The sequence below is a fragment of the Archocentrus centrarchus genome, chromosome 5 (assembly GCF_007364275.1).
Source record: "Archocentrus centrarchus isolate MPI-CPG fArcCen1 chromosome 5, fArcCen1, whole genome shotgun sequence".
NCBI classification, from domain to species: Eukaryota; Metazoa; Chordata; class Actinopteri; order Cichliformes; family Cichlidae; genus Archocentrus; species Archocentrus centrarchus.
Window position 1 is genome coordinate 30268195 of NC_044350.1, and position 18515 is coordinate 30286709.

The 18515-nt window shown below is 38.6% G+C and overlaps 1 protein-coding gene across 4 annotated transcripts in view; it reads right to left on the reverse strand.

The window, feature by feature from the left end:
- igsf21a (immunoglobin superfamily, member 21a) overlaps window positions 1-18515 on the reverse strand; it is a 191724-nt gene that overhangs the window by 83318 nt on the left and 89891 nt on the right. The gene's annotated exons all lie outside the window — the stretch shown is intronic.

Genomic DNA, 18515 nt, shown 5'->3' on the forward strand with positions numbered 1-18515 from the left:
ACCAGAGTAGATGCTATCATTTAGATCCAAACCAATCCCTTTAGTTGGATAAACAATGTCAAAGGATTTCATGACAAGTCCATAGAATATACACATGGTCAATTCAATTAAATTTTATTCATATAGCACTAAATCACAACATCAGTCCCCCAGGGCGCTTTATAGTGTAAGGTAAAGACCCTACAATAATACAGAGAACACCCCAACAATCAGACAACCCTCTATGAGCAAGCGCTTGACAACAGTGGGAAGGAAAAACTCGAGTTAAACAGGAAGAAACCTCCGGCAGAACCAGGCTCAGTGAGGGGCAGCCATCTGCCATGACCGGTTGGGGCTGAGGGGAGGGAGACAGCTTTTTCTCATTAGGAAAAAACTAAATGTTTTTTACATGTGCAAACAATTGTTCTCTGTGAATGTAGGGTAACTCCTATGACCCCCTTGCCTCTAGAGAAAGCATGCTGCCTTAGGCTTATTTTGCTAACAGGTTCTGCACAGGGAGTAGGCAATGCTGAAACAACAAAAAGTGCAGGAGTGTGAAAATAAATTACCCCGGCTTGCCTGTAACTAAGAACAACTTATTGGCGCACCCAATAAGTGACTTTAGATTTGTGATAGCAGGTTTTCTTGATGTTGCTAACAAAATCAAAGTATTGTGGCCATCTGTCCTATTTTAATATCACGTCACAGGTGTAGACACAAAGCAATGATGCATTGAGAGGAAGGGCAGCCTCTAAAAGCAAAAGCATGTTTGAAAACTGGACTTTACGACCAGTCGGACTTGTGCCACCACTGTAGCTACAGTAACGCTCATTTTACAAAGATCACCATAAGGAGTAAAATGGCAATTCTGTCTAACATACTTTATTTGAAATAGACTTTGCAGATTTTAAAAGCCTACCGCCATTAACTTTCTTTCCATACATTGATATCTCATATGGGTATCAGACACATATTGGAAATAGAGTGCCAGCACATTTTACATTTTACTGGAATTAAAGTAAAATGCCACCAAGACAAAGTGATAGACATTACAGTTTAATGCAGAGTGAAGCACACATTCATAACAATGAATTATGCAGCAAAACTGTCACTGAAATTTGAATGGTTCATTTCCACTTACTTGCCTGTATCTCTCAATTTCACACAACAATAGTGCTCGGATGGGTGATTAAATATGTGAGACTAGATCAAATATATTTCTACAAAAAAAGATTCCTCATTTGTATTTGCACTCCTGTATCTGCGTGTCCTCATCAGTAATTTGCTGTCATTATGTGTAAACAACTAATGTCAGACAGCGAGCACAATCATTTTTATTGGTCCTCAATATTTACTCGATTGTTTGTTAGACAAAAAACATTCAAGTCAACTTTAATTATAGGTCCATGCCTCATAAAAATTTACCTAGCTGTTAAAACCTGAGCTTTCAAATTTTACATAAATTTGGGCAGTATTAGCCAGTAAATGCAGCACACAAGAAAACATCAAACTAGGATAATCAACTCAGCCACAAGAAAGAGAGAGAGAACAAAAAAGCATTGCCAAAGAGTTGAGAAAATTGAAATTAAAAGTAATACTTAGTTTGTCTCCTTCTTAAAGCACAATAATACAGTAATAAAAGCAACGATATTCTGCTCAGTTTAGTCTTTAGCCATATACAAAAATGAAACTGAGCAGGTGTGTTTTTTAACTTTGCCTTAAGTGAGTAAAAGCAAGAATCCTTCTTTTTTAAAAGCATGAATAATGGTTACTCTAAGAGCTGCAACATGTTCCTGTATGTGCTTGTGGGGCTGACTTGACTGAATCTAATGACCTTAGTTTGAGTGACACTTTCAGTAATAAGTATGCAGTGTAAGCTAGGTAGCTTTAAGGATATATAATTTTATTTAGAGTGAATCCTTGTAGAATCTTAGAAGCAATGACCATATTTAGTGGAGCTAAAGAAGAAAAGCATTCCACCTACAGAAATTCAGACATCATTACCACAATATAGGAAAAAATACATCAAAGAGTTTAATTACAAAGTCTCCTGAAAGTGCACTGAAAAACACCACAACATACCAGAAGCAATAAAAAAAGATAAACAAACTTGTGGATTATCTCTTAAAAGGGGTTGTATATTTGCAGATTTTTAGGATTTCATTAGTTCAGATCAGATGCACGGGCACGCCTAAAGCTGTGTGTGACATTCAAATCTAACCGAGTTTTGCTTCTTTGGCATAAAGAGGAAACAAGTCATGACTGTGATCATTTACACAGATACGAATTTGCAACTTTAAGAAATTAAGAAATCCCATTTAAAAAAAAAAAGCTTACTTTCCCTTAACTTAAACACAGTGCTGCTGACTTTAAAGTTAGAAGACTGAATAAACTCATGCAAATATGATTTGCTGGTCTTGAAGTACTGTGTTGGAGTTGGAGATATTTTCTTGCTGCCTTCTTTCACAGTCTATGTAATCCAACATGCATTACAATCGCTTAGTCCTCCTCCTGAAAAACCTGGTGGATAATGCAGGTGTTAGATTTCTGGTTGTCTGGAAGCCCTAAGGACTAAAGAGAAGATTTCTACCTCAGACAGGTCTTCTCAGTAGCACCCTCTCTTTATCTATCTCTCCTTAATGATTTCACCTCTTAATTAAGACTAACCTGTAAACCCCCGTGTAATAAATCTGATACAATCTACACATCAGTGGATGTCTCCCTATCCCCCCAAGAGGACCAGGACTGACTATGGAAGGGATAGAACAGTGAGAAGGGAGAGAGAGCGTGGGAGGGGGAAAAGAGATCCAAACTATGCCAAAATGGCTGTACAAGAGGGAGGGCAAGAGGGAGATGAATACTCTTTGATTGCAGAAAAGCACCGTTGGGGAAGCAAAGCTTTGCTACAACTGCTTTGTTGAATCCAGGCCATGCAATGCACATGAGGCACAGAAGCACCAAACCTTTCTAACACTGCCATCTGGAAATATAAAAGGCGAACATAGGTGGTAGAGAGTTTGCTACCCCCTCTCTTGTCTGTGTTGTGGCATATAGTGGATACTGCAGCAGGCAAAAGAAGAGTAGGATGACAGAAAGGTGACAATGAGGTGAGTTTGAAAGTGCTTAAACCAGGGTCCTATGCTTCTCCTGAGATGTTATAATCCTAAGATCTCTCCAGACAGAGGTTGCCCTGTATCCTTCCTCGCCAGTCAGCTGAAATGCTTCTCTAATGATGCCTGCTATTATTGGGGTCAGATTAGGACTGGGTCTCAGGGGTTAACCAAAGCCCTCCTTCCTCTGCCTGTCTAGGGTGGGCCTATTTATAGGCTGCAGCTGCATCAGCAGCCACTGGAGGAAATTCAGCTAACACACTGCGGGCCAACTGTGAGAGTCAACCTAAATCCTGCTTCATAATTTCAGGCAGCAGTCTGAGAATCACTACAGAAAGTCTTTTTATACCATTTTTTTTTAAAACAAGTTTGGAAAAGAGATGAACTATAACTGTGCATAGTTTCCAAAGAATTTCTAGTCTCCATGTACAAAGATATTGAAGACCTAAGAAAATTACAATTATACTGAGCTGAGTAATAACAGTATATTCTTATTTGGTGTATAATTATTAGATGGTAATGCCTTTTAAGACTTTTTATTCATAGCTTATTTGCATTTTTCATGATCTGAATCCAAAATCTAACATTTTCATAAGATGGTCAGCAGCATGGCTTTCAAATAATGTCCTAATAAGATTTATTCTCATTCGGCCCCTCATTTAAAGGCTAACAAAAGAGATGATCAGACCATTGTCATGAGCATTGTCTTGGCGCTTTCCTTCATTTCCATGCTAATTTGTCTAATATTATTACGTCAGAAAGTGTCATTTTGAAAGGGGCTGAAAAACCGGGAGAGACTGTCTTACTTGTAAAATTGTTATTTTTATACCCCAAAATTTGTGCACAGTACAGATCTTATGTCCCAGTATGTTGAGTTCGTTGAGTTACTTAAAGATAAGTTTCATTCATTTCTTTTTCATGAAGTTTAAAGGAAAAACGGCACACTGGTAGTGCTTTCTATTACACCTTGGTAATAATGTGGTAATAGTGGGGTAATAAGGTAGAAACAAGCATGAATAATATGGAAACTACAAGCTACCACTTGCATTGTTGCACATCCATCACTGTACTGATAATAATCCATTTGTATATGTATACTGCACTACTGGACTAATGCACAATCCTGTATTGTTTGTTTTTCTTTGTTCTCAGAGCACTGAGGCCTTATAGAGCTTAGTATAGTTTGTATATAAGTAGCTTGTATAGTTAGTATAAAGCTACCTCCATTGTTTGTTTTTTACCCTATTGTTTGTATTTATTGCGCATCTTAAGCAGCTGGATGCCCTGATTTCCTTTGCGATCAATAAAGACAGACCAGTCACTCTAAGGACACGGGGTCCTCTTTATAATACACCCTGGCACTACACCAGGCATTCTCAATGTATTTCTGCCATGTGCCTATGCAAGTAGGGTAGTGTGGTGGGATATCTCACTTAGTTTTCAGAGAACAGGGGTTACCCTGGTACCCAAACATTCTCTTTCAAACCTCACTCAGTATCTTGACACCTCACACCCATGCCAAAGGTCAGCATACAGCTAAGAGCTCACACTAAGAAATGAGTGTGCCAGTGAGGCAGTAAAACCCAACAAATGTTTGTGGGGAAGCCCAACTAGCAATTGCTCAGATATCCCACACAGAAACACCCTTAAAGTGGGCCCATGAGATAGCCCTTCCTCTGGCGGAATGTGCACACAGGTACAGAGTACGCTGCGGTCCCTGGCACTCATATGCTATCACAATAGCCTCCACCACTCAGTGTGACAGCTACTGACAGGACATAGGCTTTCCTCTATGAAAAGGAGCCTAGGACACAAAGAGCTGGTTGCTTTTCCTAAACCCATTTGTCCTGTCTAAACAAATACAAAATATTTGGACAGGACAAAGTGAATTAAGCCACCTCTGACTGTCATCAGCAAATGGTGGTGGTGGTGGGGCGAAAAGCTAATAGCTCCAGTGTGGAGCAGCTATAGGCAGAATTCCTCAATTTTATTTATATAGCACCAAATCACAACAACAGTCACTTCGGGGCACTTTATCTTGTAATGTACAGACCCTACTATAATACAGAGAAAACAATCAGACCCCCCCTTCCCCTCCTATGAGCAAGCACATGGCGGCAGAGGGAAGGAGAAACTCCCTTTAAACAGGAAGAAACCTCCGGCAGAACCAGGCTCAGGGAGGGGGCAGCCATCTGCCACGACTGATTAGGGGTGAAGGGAGGGACAGGACAAAAGAAATGCTGCGGAAGAGACTCTTAGATTAATACCAGGCATGAAAGCATGGTCATGGTGCAAAACCACCTTACTATAGTTTGGGGGGTGGGGGGCTGCAGACACAAAGTGTGGATAGATAAGCATGCAACTTGCTGATTCTTTTCACTGACGCTAAAGCGGGAAATAGGACAGTTTTGAGTAAAAGTACTGATAAGTCAACACACTTTAAAGGCAGCCCAGAGTGCTGTGGGTAAATCCCATGAGGCAACAACAGGCTTAAAAGTAGGCCTCAGCCTATTGGGCCCCTTCATAAACCTCATCAGAGAATGCTGACCAAAGCCATCATGATGGGCTGAAATTGCAGCGAAAACATGCGGTAATTTCTGTGTAATAACCATGACTCATGCTTTTTCTAGCTAGGTTTTCGATTCCGGGAGATATTACTATGAAATCGAGCAGTGTATTTTTGAAATTTGCAGCCCTGATTCCTGCTTGTTGCATAGAAACTACCAAAAATTTCAAGGTAAGAAGCCACAATATTAAACATATTTACATTGTAAGTTTCAAACAAAGAAGAATGCAGGGGAAATTATAATACGGTAATTGTATCCTAATACAGTACCGGTCAAAAGTGTGTCCAGCCTTTTGACTTGTATTGTATATTAAAGCATCAACCAGTATTACCTTATTATTATGAGATTATTACCAGTCAGAAATTTCAATGTAATATTACTCAGCTATAAAAACTGTTAATACAAGCCAATATTTTGAATATGGATGGATGAATGGATGTATGGATATTACTTTGGTAATCAAAAGGTTATAACCTGCTATTTTCATATTATTGCTTTCTTGTTTCCACCTTATTCCCCCACTACTACTGAGCTGTAATAGAAAGTGCTGCTGGTATAACAATAACCCACCATTCTCTGATTTCTTTTATGAGACATAAACTATGATACAAGGACAACACCCAAGTGTTTCAAAGTATCTAAACAAGTTTTATGAAAAAAAAAAACAAACAAGACACGACGCAAATCTAATACAACAGGATAAAAGGTATCGCGTATTAACTTTATTATTTTGTGACACCTAGAGCTGCCAAGTGTAACCAAGGGGAACACTGAGGTTTAATATGGCATGCCTGCTGATTGTGGAAGTCCACAAGTGATGGCCACATTTGTGGATATACTGTATAATGTTGATCTTCATTCACTAAGCAGATTCGGTATGCAGCATTGGTGGCCCTGCCTCTTAACCTGTGAGTTTACAGCTCTGCATGCTGTGCTTCCCTACTGGGTGCTGAGTGACAGAGGACTTGGTTAACGGGATTTCATGCTTCAAATGACAGGCTTCTCTCCTCCCTCTGTCTGTCACTGCACTCTGTGGGGAAGCACAGTTAATTCAAGCTGGTAGCTTGCAATACTGCAAACATATACGGTACCTTTGAAGCGCAAAAAGGCTTGATAATACAGTGCCGTAGTAAATTAAAAAAGCTGATTTTTAAGAAAAGGTTCATGTAGCCGTTCCTTCACATGAACACTGTTTCAAAGCATGTACAAAGGAATTCCAAAGGCTTTAGCTCATCAAAGGTAATTTGAGAACAATTATTTGAGAGATAGTTGCCAACAGACATGGAAATGCAATGATAATCTATTCTGTTACTTCCATATTACCTTTTACAATAAATGGAAACTTGTGACAGCTGTTGGATCTCAAAGCAGAGCTTGCATTTAAATATATTATTAAACTCAGGTAGTTGTCAGCATGATGATACCAATAATCTATTCATGTAAGTGTTTTAGGGTCACAAATCTGAATAGTATAGCAAATTTGCAATCAGAACCAGTGTTGATATGCACACACAAAGTAAAGAAGGACACCAGTATCATAGTAGATATTCCCCAGCCTGTTATCAGTATCACATGTTCCTGCTCTGCTGTCAGGCATTTTGATTCCAACATTACAGCTTACAAACAGGTTGTGATTGGCTGCTGCTGGAACTGCCAGATTACATACAAGGATAAGAGTCAGGCTTCATGAAAACTGTGCCACCAACAGGAACAGACCAGCTGCATTCAGCTGCACCCTAGAGGTAGCAGGGTGAGGGTCAGGCACAGCCATGGTATAAATTCAGGCAGTTGAGTGTTATGCAAGCGTGTTATCTAAAGCCATCTGAGACAAGGCCATCCAGAGATGGTTATTACGCCTGTCACTCTGAGGGAGAAAGGCTGTCTGTGGGCTGACAGTGTGGAGGTGATGAGATCAAAGCGGGTCAGACTTGCTGGTGATTGCTGATCAACAGTATATTGGTTATTGTAAAGGCACCACAAAAAAAGCAGTGAAATATTGCCTGGGCAACATTTAAGCACACTTTTTTAACTTCTTGTCCAGACATTTATTATATCCTAAACATTTAAATTAGAAATACAGATATTTTTCCATTAAAGCATAATTCCTTCATGCCTTAAATAACTTAGAAGCAACTCTACATCTCTGCATCTTTCAATATGTGCAGAACTAAGAATATGCAAATACACACACAAGCTGTCTTAATATATAATTTTGACAAGTTATTGGTACACAGCAGTTCTAAGGGGGAACTATTCATATTGACTGCTTATTTCGCTAATGAGCTATCTTCTAGCATATAAAAAACACCACATGGATATGTTAAGCTTAAAACTTTTCACTGGAGGGATCTTTTAAAAAAAGATTTTTTTGTGAATCAAACTAAAGTGGTGCTAGAATTTAAAAAAATGCATGCTTTCTCATCTCTCTTGGCAATTACAACTAACGTGCCCTTGAGCAAAGCACTTCTAACCAAATTGCTCAGTGGAGAGGATTAGCTAACAATAGAAAAATGTGGTTGATCTGGGCAGTACTCAAATTCTAACCGTTTCAGGAGTACTAAAAAATACAACACGCATATCCAGTAATTAAAGGGGTGCAGGAACAAAGATAGTTACATAAGTAGAAGAAGACAGTCCGCACACTGGAGCGCTCCTGGGAGATAATTTATTACAAAAGTACCTTCAATAAATAAGTGACGTTTTGGGTATCCATACCCTTCTAACAGCGTTCCAGGTTTGCATCTGACCTGCGACCCTTTCCTGTGTGTCTTCCCACTTTCCTCTCTCTTTACTGTGCACTATCTAATAAAAAGGCCAAAAAAACAACTAAATTATAGCCTAAGTTATTTTTTAACAAAAGTTTGATTTTTGCCCAAATCATCATATTTTCAAAGTTTTGTTAATTTTTTTGTCTTTTCTGAAAAAACTGAAAAAAAAAATGATTTTAAGAGCTTGATGATATTTTCTTTCAAGCAGAAAAGAACTGAAAATAAAACTGTTACACATGCACATCAAATCTAGTGACTGCCAGCTTTAAATGTAGCAGTACAATAGAGGATTATATATAGCCATCAATTAGTGAGATAATATGTAACGCAGTAATCACATATGAAACATGTCCATCTAGGATGGGAAAGTAATGACATTTAGCACCAAGAGAAGAACATCACTCTAGGCACTTGTTCTGAATCTGTTTAATGAATGTGCATTAGATGACTCCATGTCCACACCTTCCCCTGACAGCACTTTCATCAGACACCTACCACATTTTAAGATACTGAGTATTTTTAGTCTGAAGGTTGAAGTGAAAATAAATGCATTAAGTTACAAATGAAGGGGGTTGAAGAAATAGAGTAGAACTTAAAAAAAAAGCTTTCAGTTACCTTTCTGAAGAAATCATGTTTAACATAAGAAAAACTTATGGTTAACTTGTGGTGGTCAGCTTGTTTGGGTCTGGCAGCACAGTATTGTTCCTGTTCGAATTAGTGATGGGAATTTCGGCTCTTTTCAGAGAGCCGGCTCTTTAGGCTCCCAAATGGCTTCTGCACTTTCCTGCCCAGTGTGTCAAATGTTTAGCTACTCCTCGGCCTCCTTAACTAATAACAATACTTGGAATACATGTAGATGTACATGTAGCCAGGCTCAGAGATCGGGAGACGCAGCTCCACACCGTGGAAAATCCTGTAGATAGCCAGGCCCCTGTAGTTGGTGCGGACCGAGGTAGCTTAGCCACCATTAGCTCTCCCCCAGCAGAGCGTCCCAAGCAGCCCAGAAGTCAAAGCGGCTGGGTGACCATGAAGCGAGACCACCGGTACACCATCAACCCGTTCACGTTTTGAATCATTTTTCCCCACTCTGCGACACACCTGCCAAAGAACAAACTCAGCCTGGTTCTGTCAGAGGTTTCTTCCCATTGAAAGGGAGTTTTTTCTTCCCACTGTTGCCAAGTGCTTGCTCATAGCAGGTTGTCTGATTGTTGTTTTCTCTGTATTATTGTAGGGTCTGTACATTACAATGTAAAATTCCTTGAAATGACAGTTGCTGTGATTTGACACTATATATTAAATTGAATTAAAATGAAGTGAATTTAATGAACTTTTGGTTAAATTCACTCAGTAGTTAAAAACCAAGTTCAAGTGAATATTTTGGAACAATGAAAGGAAACAACTTCCTGGTGATCCTAAAATACTGCATTCAGAAGAGATCAAATGAACCTTTGTGCAAATTTAAAATTTAAATGCATTCACTAGATAGAGCATTCATGAGAAATATTTTATTGACACTAATCGTTGACAGATATTGACAAATATAATATAATATAATATAATATAATATAATATAATATAATATAATATAATATAATATAATGTTCTGGATTTCTGGGGCATTTCTGTGTGGAGTTTGCATATTCCCCCTATGCCTTCTTGGGTTCTCTCCAGATACTTTGGCTTCCTCACACAGTCTAAAAACATGCATGTTAACTGATAATTCTAAATTGGCCGTAGATGCAAATGTGAGTGTGAATGATTATCAGTCTATTTATGTTAGCAATCTGTCAAGGATGCACCTCACGTCTCACCCTAGGACAGCTGGGATAGGTTCCAGGCCCTTCACTACACCTCTATCCACCACAACCCTAAACTGGATAAGACGTTGAGGAGATGGATGGATGGTTGGATGGATGGATGGATGGATGGATGGATAATATGATATGATACACTGATCTTCACAGGTTAAACCATACTCATCATAATCACAAGTTTAGATATTGATTTTGTGACCGCCTACATTATGTCAGACATCTTCATAATTCTATACAGCTTCCTGGAATCTGATGTTGTATTGTATGACTTTAAAGACTGTATTATTCTGACTATTCGGTGCATACCACCATTTTTACTGCACTCCCAGAGCTTCTGTTTTTTCATTCTGAATCACTGTTAAGTCTATCTGACCTCCAGGCTACTGCAGCCTTGTGTCACCCTGAGCCACTTAATTGTCCCTGTAACTGCATGTGTGTGTCCCTTGATATGCAAATTACATAATTCCAACAAATTAGGATGACTGTGCTTAGCGCTGATAATGTATTGTGTCAAAGTCCATCTAATTTAAAATTCCCTGTAATGTGTGCGCGCATCGTATATGTGTTGGGCGCAAGTGAAATAAGTGAGTGTCCTCTGGGTTACTACTTACTTTGAAAGGTAACTGCTGAACACACTTCTCTGTGCGTGAGTATTTTTTTAACCACACTAGCCAGGCAATTTCTGTCTATCAGTAAGTAATCAATTTACAAGCTCGTTACAAGAAACCTGTCTTATTATGTATGATGTGTGCATGTGGCTGGTTCTTGCAACCAACTTGTTAAAGAAAAAATCTAGACTTATTTTTCCTTCACGATTCAACTAATGATGCAGTTTTATCCACCAAACCCATGTCCAACAACATTTTTGCCATTTTCTGCTTTATATCACAGATGGGTTTTGACTCAAAAGGGCACACAAGTTGGAAAACAGATGGTCTTAAAAGACATCAAGGCCACTGTGGACATAATGAGTCTGCATATGTCTGCAACTTCACAGTTCTCTTCCTCCCCTTTTTCTTCTTCCCGATCCTCCAGATTACTGGAGCCACCATCTGTATCTGCCGGTTGATGGATATATGGGGAATGTTATTGAATGCATAAATCATAAAGCAGGTCGTGAGCACACAACAGAATGCTGAATTTGGCAGAATGTTAAAATAGACAAAGGTTTTTGTTTTCTTCATAAATTTTATGAGTGAGTTTATTATGATAAAGCATCTTCTGCCTTCATACGATGAGAAAATTTATCACCATCACTGTATTCTGACAAAAATTGGTTGAAAGAAGAAATTCATAATGGGATCACTATGTGGGACACACATAAAAAGGTCCTGCCGAATGATTAAAAAACTGCCACCTGTTCAACCATGAAAATAAAAATAAAATAAAATAAAATAAATAAAAAACAGAATTTTTGAGATATAGTTACAATCATAAGTTTTTGGACAGAGACAGATTCTTTTTTTCCTTTGTAATCCACAACGATGGATATTAAACCAAACAATCAAGACGCAACTGAGCTGTTGACTTTGAGCTTCTATTCAAGAGGTTTGAGTTTGGCAAAAGTATTGTATTAACAGATTATGACTGACAGCCATTTTTTACAGTTGCGTCCATAGGTGTACAGAATTTGGCAGAATTAATAAAATAATGGCCATGTTTTTTGAAAATATGACCAAATCATTCCATATGATCAGTCAGAAAATCTCTTTTATTTAATGATGATTGTCATTCTTATTTATAAAGGTGGCACACAATGTGTGCCATGCTCTTGAATGGTTGGCTGGGTTTATTTATACCATTGAAAATGTGTCACTGTCCCAAACTTATGGACTTATCTACGTCTCGGTAATAAGGTGCTAAGACAGCTTTTAAATGATTAATGCAGGATACATAAATGCTCCTTTGTTTCATGGAAATCCACAGTTTTGAGCTGGGTTGAAACATCAGCATGTACAGCACAAAGCGATGGGCTCATTTCATGCTTAAATACAAATTTCTAATCCTTAATGTGGCATGGGCCCCTTTTCTAATTTAAAAAAGAAACTCTTAAGTTTAATTAAAGAAACAGACACTGCCTCATATTATTTACTTTGAATGCTTATTTCCAGGGTGACTTTGTCTGTCTCTTTTTTTTTAAACTAAGTACCAGAGAACACAAATTCTAATATTAAAAGCATCTTTTTTGCTCATTCGCTCTACGTGACTAATCTCATGTTCCACTCCTTTATCTTTTTGTCTTCATGTGTTTAGAGATGAGATGATATTAGTTTGATGCCTTTATTCTAGTCTGAATTCACATCCTTACTTGGATGTAACACTTATAGGCCTCAATGACATAACAGTCATTTATTACCCAAATATTTGCATTGTGAGTTCTGTCCAGATCTCACTGGCCTCCAATTAATCACAGATTTATTTATTTTTACTTATTTTATCTGTTACACATTTATAGAATTTAATCCATCCAATTAGACCAGAGAGTACAGTAAAACCACACTAGTGAGATCTCAAGTGTTAGACACACTATAAGAGTATTTCATTTCACTCATGTTGACCAAGCCAGTAGTTACACATACTAGTGATAAGACACCAAGGCACAAGTGCAGTAATAGTTTTATTTTAAAATGCTGATTTATAAGGAAAACAATCTCCAACCAGAGAAATACCCTAGTTCAGTTTCAGACGTGAACTGTCTATACTACTCTGCAAATTCATAGCTTTGAATAATAACATACAGGCAGAAGGATGACTTGTGAAAACTAAACAAAGAATTACTATGTATGGCAAAAAGAGAGTCCATTTGTTTTATTTTTTTTTTGCTTGAACCTACACTGAGGTGGGACTGTTACTTAAAGTAACCAATAAGTTGGTCATTACAGCAATAAATAAATAAATAAAGTAAACAAAACAGTTTTGTCATGTCGGGCGGTGTGACAGGCGGAGATGGACCCAGATGCAGGACTCCGGAAACAGACATAACTCAAAAGATGTTTATTGCAAAACAAAACCAAAATACAAAAAACCTTGTGGGAGCCAGACGAAGAGCATTAGTCAAAACAAAGCAAGGCAACACACAAACACTCCAACATAACAACACCAACACGACAAAGAACTAACCAGGATGCAGACAATATATACACACTAGGTAATGAGGGGAGTGGAGACATGTGAGGAGCGCAGCTGAACACAATGACGCTGACGAGACAAGGGGAAGCAAAACTAAACACATTGCACAAGAAACCAGACACTACCAAAATAAGACAGGAAGTGGACACAAGGACCAAGACTAAGACACAAGAACTTGACAAACCTTAAACCACAAACACAAAACCACTGGGCACAGCCCGGGACCACGACAAGTTTGGGAGTTGTTGCAAACCAAATACAAAGTAGAAGATGAAATTTAAAAAGTTGTACATAATTAATTAATTTTTGTGACTGAAAAGACCCAATAATGGAGGAAACTTGGGTGTTTGTATCATTGCTTCCTAAACCTTCCAGTTTTGCTTTTCCAGACTAAAACGGGTCCGCACTAAAATACAGTTTTTCAACTAAAACACAGTCAAAACTAAAGCTGGGTTATCAATATTTTCCAAAGTCTCAGTTTTAGGGATGTGACTGTTTGCCCCAAAAGTAAAGCAAAAGTTGTGAGTTTTTTAAACTGAAAATGTATTAGTGTGGAGGTGCCCTGAGTGCCCCACTTGGCGATAAAAGCAAAGCATTGACCTGATAGAACTCGCACTAACTACCAAGTCTGGCATTAGACAGAACAAACCAGAACACATCAAAAATTTTGATAATCACAGTGTCATAAGTGAACAATTAAGTAGCCTAAGCCTTTGAGCTATGTTATCAGTATTCATCAGTTAATCTCACGTTACCATAAGCGCTTTACTGTACGCTGAAATTAAATTTTATAATGACTGTGTGTTTGATATGGTACAGCCGCTACAAGGAACTGTGGCAAACATATCTTGCTATGCAAAACAGCGTTGTGCTGAAAGGAGGGAAAGAAATGCAGTCTAAACATGACCGAAATGTAAACAAAAGGTCAAATGGGGAGAGTACTACAGGAAATTATACATAATGTGTCTATTAGCAGGGACACCATGCACTCACAGCAGAAACCAATTATTTTCTTAAGTGCTATAAATGAATGCCCCCCCCCCAACACACACACACTCACACTCACACTCACAGACACAGACGCACAGACACACAGAAACCACAAACATTTATACTGACATGCACATACTTGGACTCGAGCTGATAAATCTCCCTCAAGCTATATGAATTGAGACTGATTGCCAGGTTAAATAGTTCAGGGCTCTGTGGGGCTCAGCCCCCACATATTAACTCTTCAAAGTCATTGGGGCACCTTCAACCTTTTCACAAGTGTATATATTTTAGTTTTAATTGTAATAATTCAAACAGTATCTTAAATACATTTTCACTTGTACCATTAGGTTAAATAGCTGTAGACCAATTGCACCTGTAGAATAACGTAACAAGAATATAGATGGTTTGTGAAAACTGGACACAAAGTGAAGTAAGGAGAGAAATCAGAAACTGACAGAGCGACATTTTTTTTCCTGATTGAAAATAAGCTGGTCTGAAATTCTGCCATATGTATCAATTTTCTGAAATTCTAATAAATAAGAGAAATGGCGATTTGAGATTAGGTTGCTAATTGTAACATTAAGCTAACTGTAAAGCCAAATTTCAAACTAACAAATTAGAGCAACTTAAATTACATCAGGGCAAGTGAATACAAAGTAGCTTGATCATTTCCTATAATATTATTAATCTGTGTATATTCGTAATAATGTAGAGTGTAAATGCCCATGCACAGTTATTCATTCTGCTGAATAGTTCCCAGTGAATATCGAACGGTACTTTTGCTGGGTACTCCCAGTTCTACTTTGCATGTAGAAATATGCTTATGAGTATTTCAACTTGTATCCATGGCAACCCTGAAACCACAAGTTGGTGAAATATGTGCTTATGACACCCCCCCCTGTGAGAGAGAGAGAAACTTATCTAGCGTGATAGTTCAGACACCATAAAACTTATAAAACGAGAAACATCAACATGGATCGAGGTCTCTAAGGTCTACGGACTGAAAAGTGATTTATTTCCGTGTGTGTATGTGTGTTTTTTTTTAATGTAATATATTCTTGGAGATATGCTATAGAACAATATGAAGGTCAAGTTTTAGATGAACATGTTTATAAACATGATTTAATAAACCTTTTTTCTTTTGATTATTGCTGTTACGGTTGCACAGCTTCTCTGTCTTGCTATCCTTTGGTGATAGCTGATGATTTGTTGGGCCTTGAGGCTCCTCTCTTACTTCCCTGTAGTTTTTGGCACAGTTTTTACTTTTTCTTTCTGATCTTATGCATCAATAGACATTTATCTCTTCTCTAGCTTGTTTGAATACCTATGAAGAACTCTGAGACAACTGAAGAGGGCCCATCTTATTGCTGGCATCCCACTGGACCAGGTGTCCAAACACACCTTATTGTCAGGATTAGCTAGTGTAACAGCCTGATTCATAAGGTAGGGTATTCAGCAGATGATAAGAGCATAGGAAATTATGCCCCTCAGTGCCAGAAAAGTGTATGTCTTTGCCTTGCATCATTCTTGGTGCTGAAATGGACATGGAAACCAGACCCTGTGTGCCCCTTAGTGTGTGGTGGCTGGACAGGGTGACTAATCAGACAAGACTCAAGAGACTAGCTGCCCATTTGATCTTTGTCCTTTTCCTCCTGGGCACATTCTCCTTGCAATGAGCCATCAGCTGGCCTAATGACAAGCACCAGATACATCTCAGCTCAGCAGCGTTCTACAAAGCACTTCATAAGGTAGAGTATCCCTTCAAGCTTTTGTACTTGCTGCCCACTTGTGTCTAGTAAAATCTGCGGTCCAAGGAGGTGTATTTGTTAGCACAGTTCATCAGAAAAGGAGCCGGCCTTTAGAGTCACTGAAGACAATGGTTTCCAATTAGAGTAAAGAAGCTTAGGAAGAAAGCCATGTGAGCACATCAAGCCATAACTGTTTACTTGCTTGTAGCAAAGAAAAGAAAAACACCAAAGCCACACAAAAGGGGGGAAAAAATGCTTGTGCCAGTGAGGCAGTGTTATTATCTGGGGAGTAAAGCAATATAAAGCATGTTTAAAGTAGGGTTTTGGTCATTTGGTGAGGGCTGTGGGATTTCAAGGCACATGCAACACTGCCTAATGAAGAAGGAGGCAATAATAACAAGAAAAAGAGGAAGCTGGGTGCACCACAGAAGAATCTGTCTCTTCTTTCTTTCACTCTCCATCATCCACAAATCTCCCCTCATTAGTTTGTTTCCCTGTGTTGTGCACATCGCTTCAAGTCTGCTGAAAGCAAGGGTTGTCAAATGTAAGTATGAAAAAAGATACTGTTTCCTTACTGGGAGGCCTTGGGAAAATATTTCAGTGTGCAGTGACATCACAGACTGCTGCTGCAAAAACCTATAGAAGAATTTGTCTCATAGCATGGAGGGTTGGTAGCTGAGGTCTCTGTAAGCTTTTTTTTCTGAAGGTCAATACTGTGTGATGGAAGTACTCTTTTGTGTGAAGAAAAAAGTATGTATGCGATGAAATGGTTTCTACAGCTTGTTTGAAACTTTTTTGCATTTTAACAATAATGCATTGCGAGCCACTTAAAATGTCTGTCACTGAAAATGCTCTAAGGTCTCAGACAGATAAGTGGGGAAAAAAAAAAATACTTGAAACCTACCGAAGAGCTTTGCTCATCTGATGGCAGTAGCTTTCATGTGCGGTTACTGCGTGCCACATCTATATGTGCAAGACTTGAATAGGTTTCTTTCTTACACTTGGGTATAAGAAAGAAAACAAATTGCATGACTCTTTGGGCATTAACGGCTCATTTTATGCAGCAGATGTGATTAACCCTTTAGATGTTTTTGCAATAACCACTATAGATGCTGGTAGAGCAGGCACTCCTGTACCTACTGGTAAGTCAGGAGGAGTATTATCAGCCATTTTTATAAATATAAAACATCCCAGATTACATTGACAAATACTTGCTAGTGAGAAAATAAGTTACCTATGTTGAAATGTAAAGTATTATTGTTATTATTACTTAATTCCCGCAACCACAGGCAAAACAAACGACACTGTGGTAGTTGGTAGACGAGGTTGTCCACACAAAGTAAACTGAAATTTTAGAACATTTTTCAAGGTACTGTATGATAAAGCAGATTTGACAAAACAACTCAAAAGGGGTCTGTTGACCTATTAAAAAGCAATGGTTATTTATTTTTTTACAAGTGACTGTGTTACTTTTTACATCTTGGTTCTTTGCTCACTGTCTCTGTCAAGGTGAATGAGCTACGGCACACAACACAGAGCAAAGAGGGCCGGCAGACAGGATCAAGTGTGCACTTCAGTTAGGCTACACTCACCAAATCTGACAATGCATCATCTTCCCAGTAAGTGCGTGGTGGTGTGGGCATATTTGTGCTTTAGAATATAACAGCTGTGATCCAACTAGAAAATAATATTTTATTATTTATTCCTCTATGTTTGTTGATCTGCTTGCCTCATAGCTCACTTGCCCAGTGAACAGGGTAGGAGGGGCTAACCAACAGCTTCTGCAGTACACCTTGAAATAAGTATGAGATTTTTATTAGCGTCTGCGGGGATTTAATGAGTTAACTAAAGTGTGGATCATACTCTGTTGCAGATGCGGACACAGTCAGCTGCAGACATGACAGACATTTCTGTTATCTCTCCTTGAAGATCTGATGAAGTCTGCCCAAAGTCACTGGTGCATTGCAGTGCTGTGTCTCCGCTGATGAGTCTGCGCAGTCACAAATAATTGGCAAGTAAGCACTTGTCTGCACAAGCTGACCGTTGATGATGAAATTTACGGACCCACACGGACCCTAGCAGATTCACAAAGTGCAAACTATATCACACCCATAAGACTTACAAGCAAAAATAATGCGAGTAGGCTTTGTTCAGTACTACAGTCACCACCGAGGTTACTGAACCTTTGAAAATACAACTAGTATCAATGAACTTCATTTAGTTCCTGCAGTAAAAACACAGTTTTGGGAGTGACAACTGATAAGGGGCTGTAACATTCAAACCATGCAAAGAGGTGGTGAGAAAATAATTTAAGAAGTAAAGAAATATTTTTATTGTTATGCCTTTTTCTAAAATTCCTGATTTGTGTTTTGGTCGGTTGCTGGTCAGTCAAAGCACAGAAAAAAAC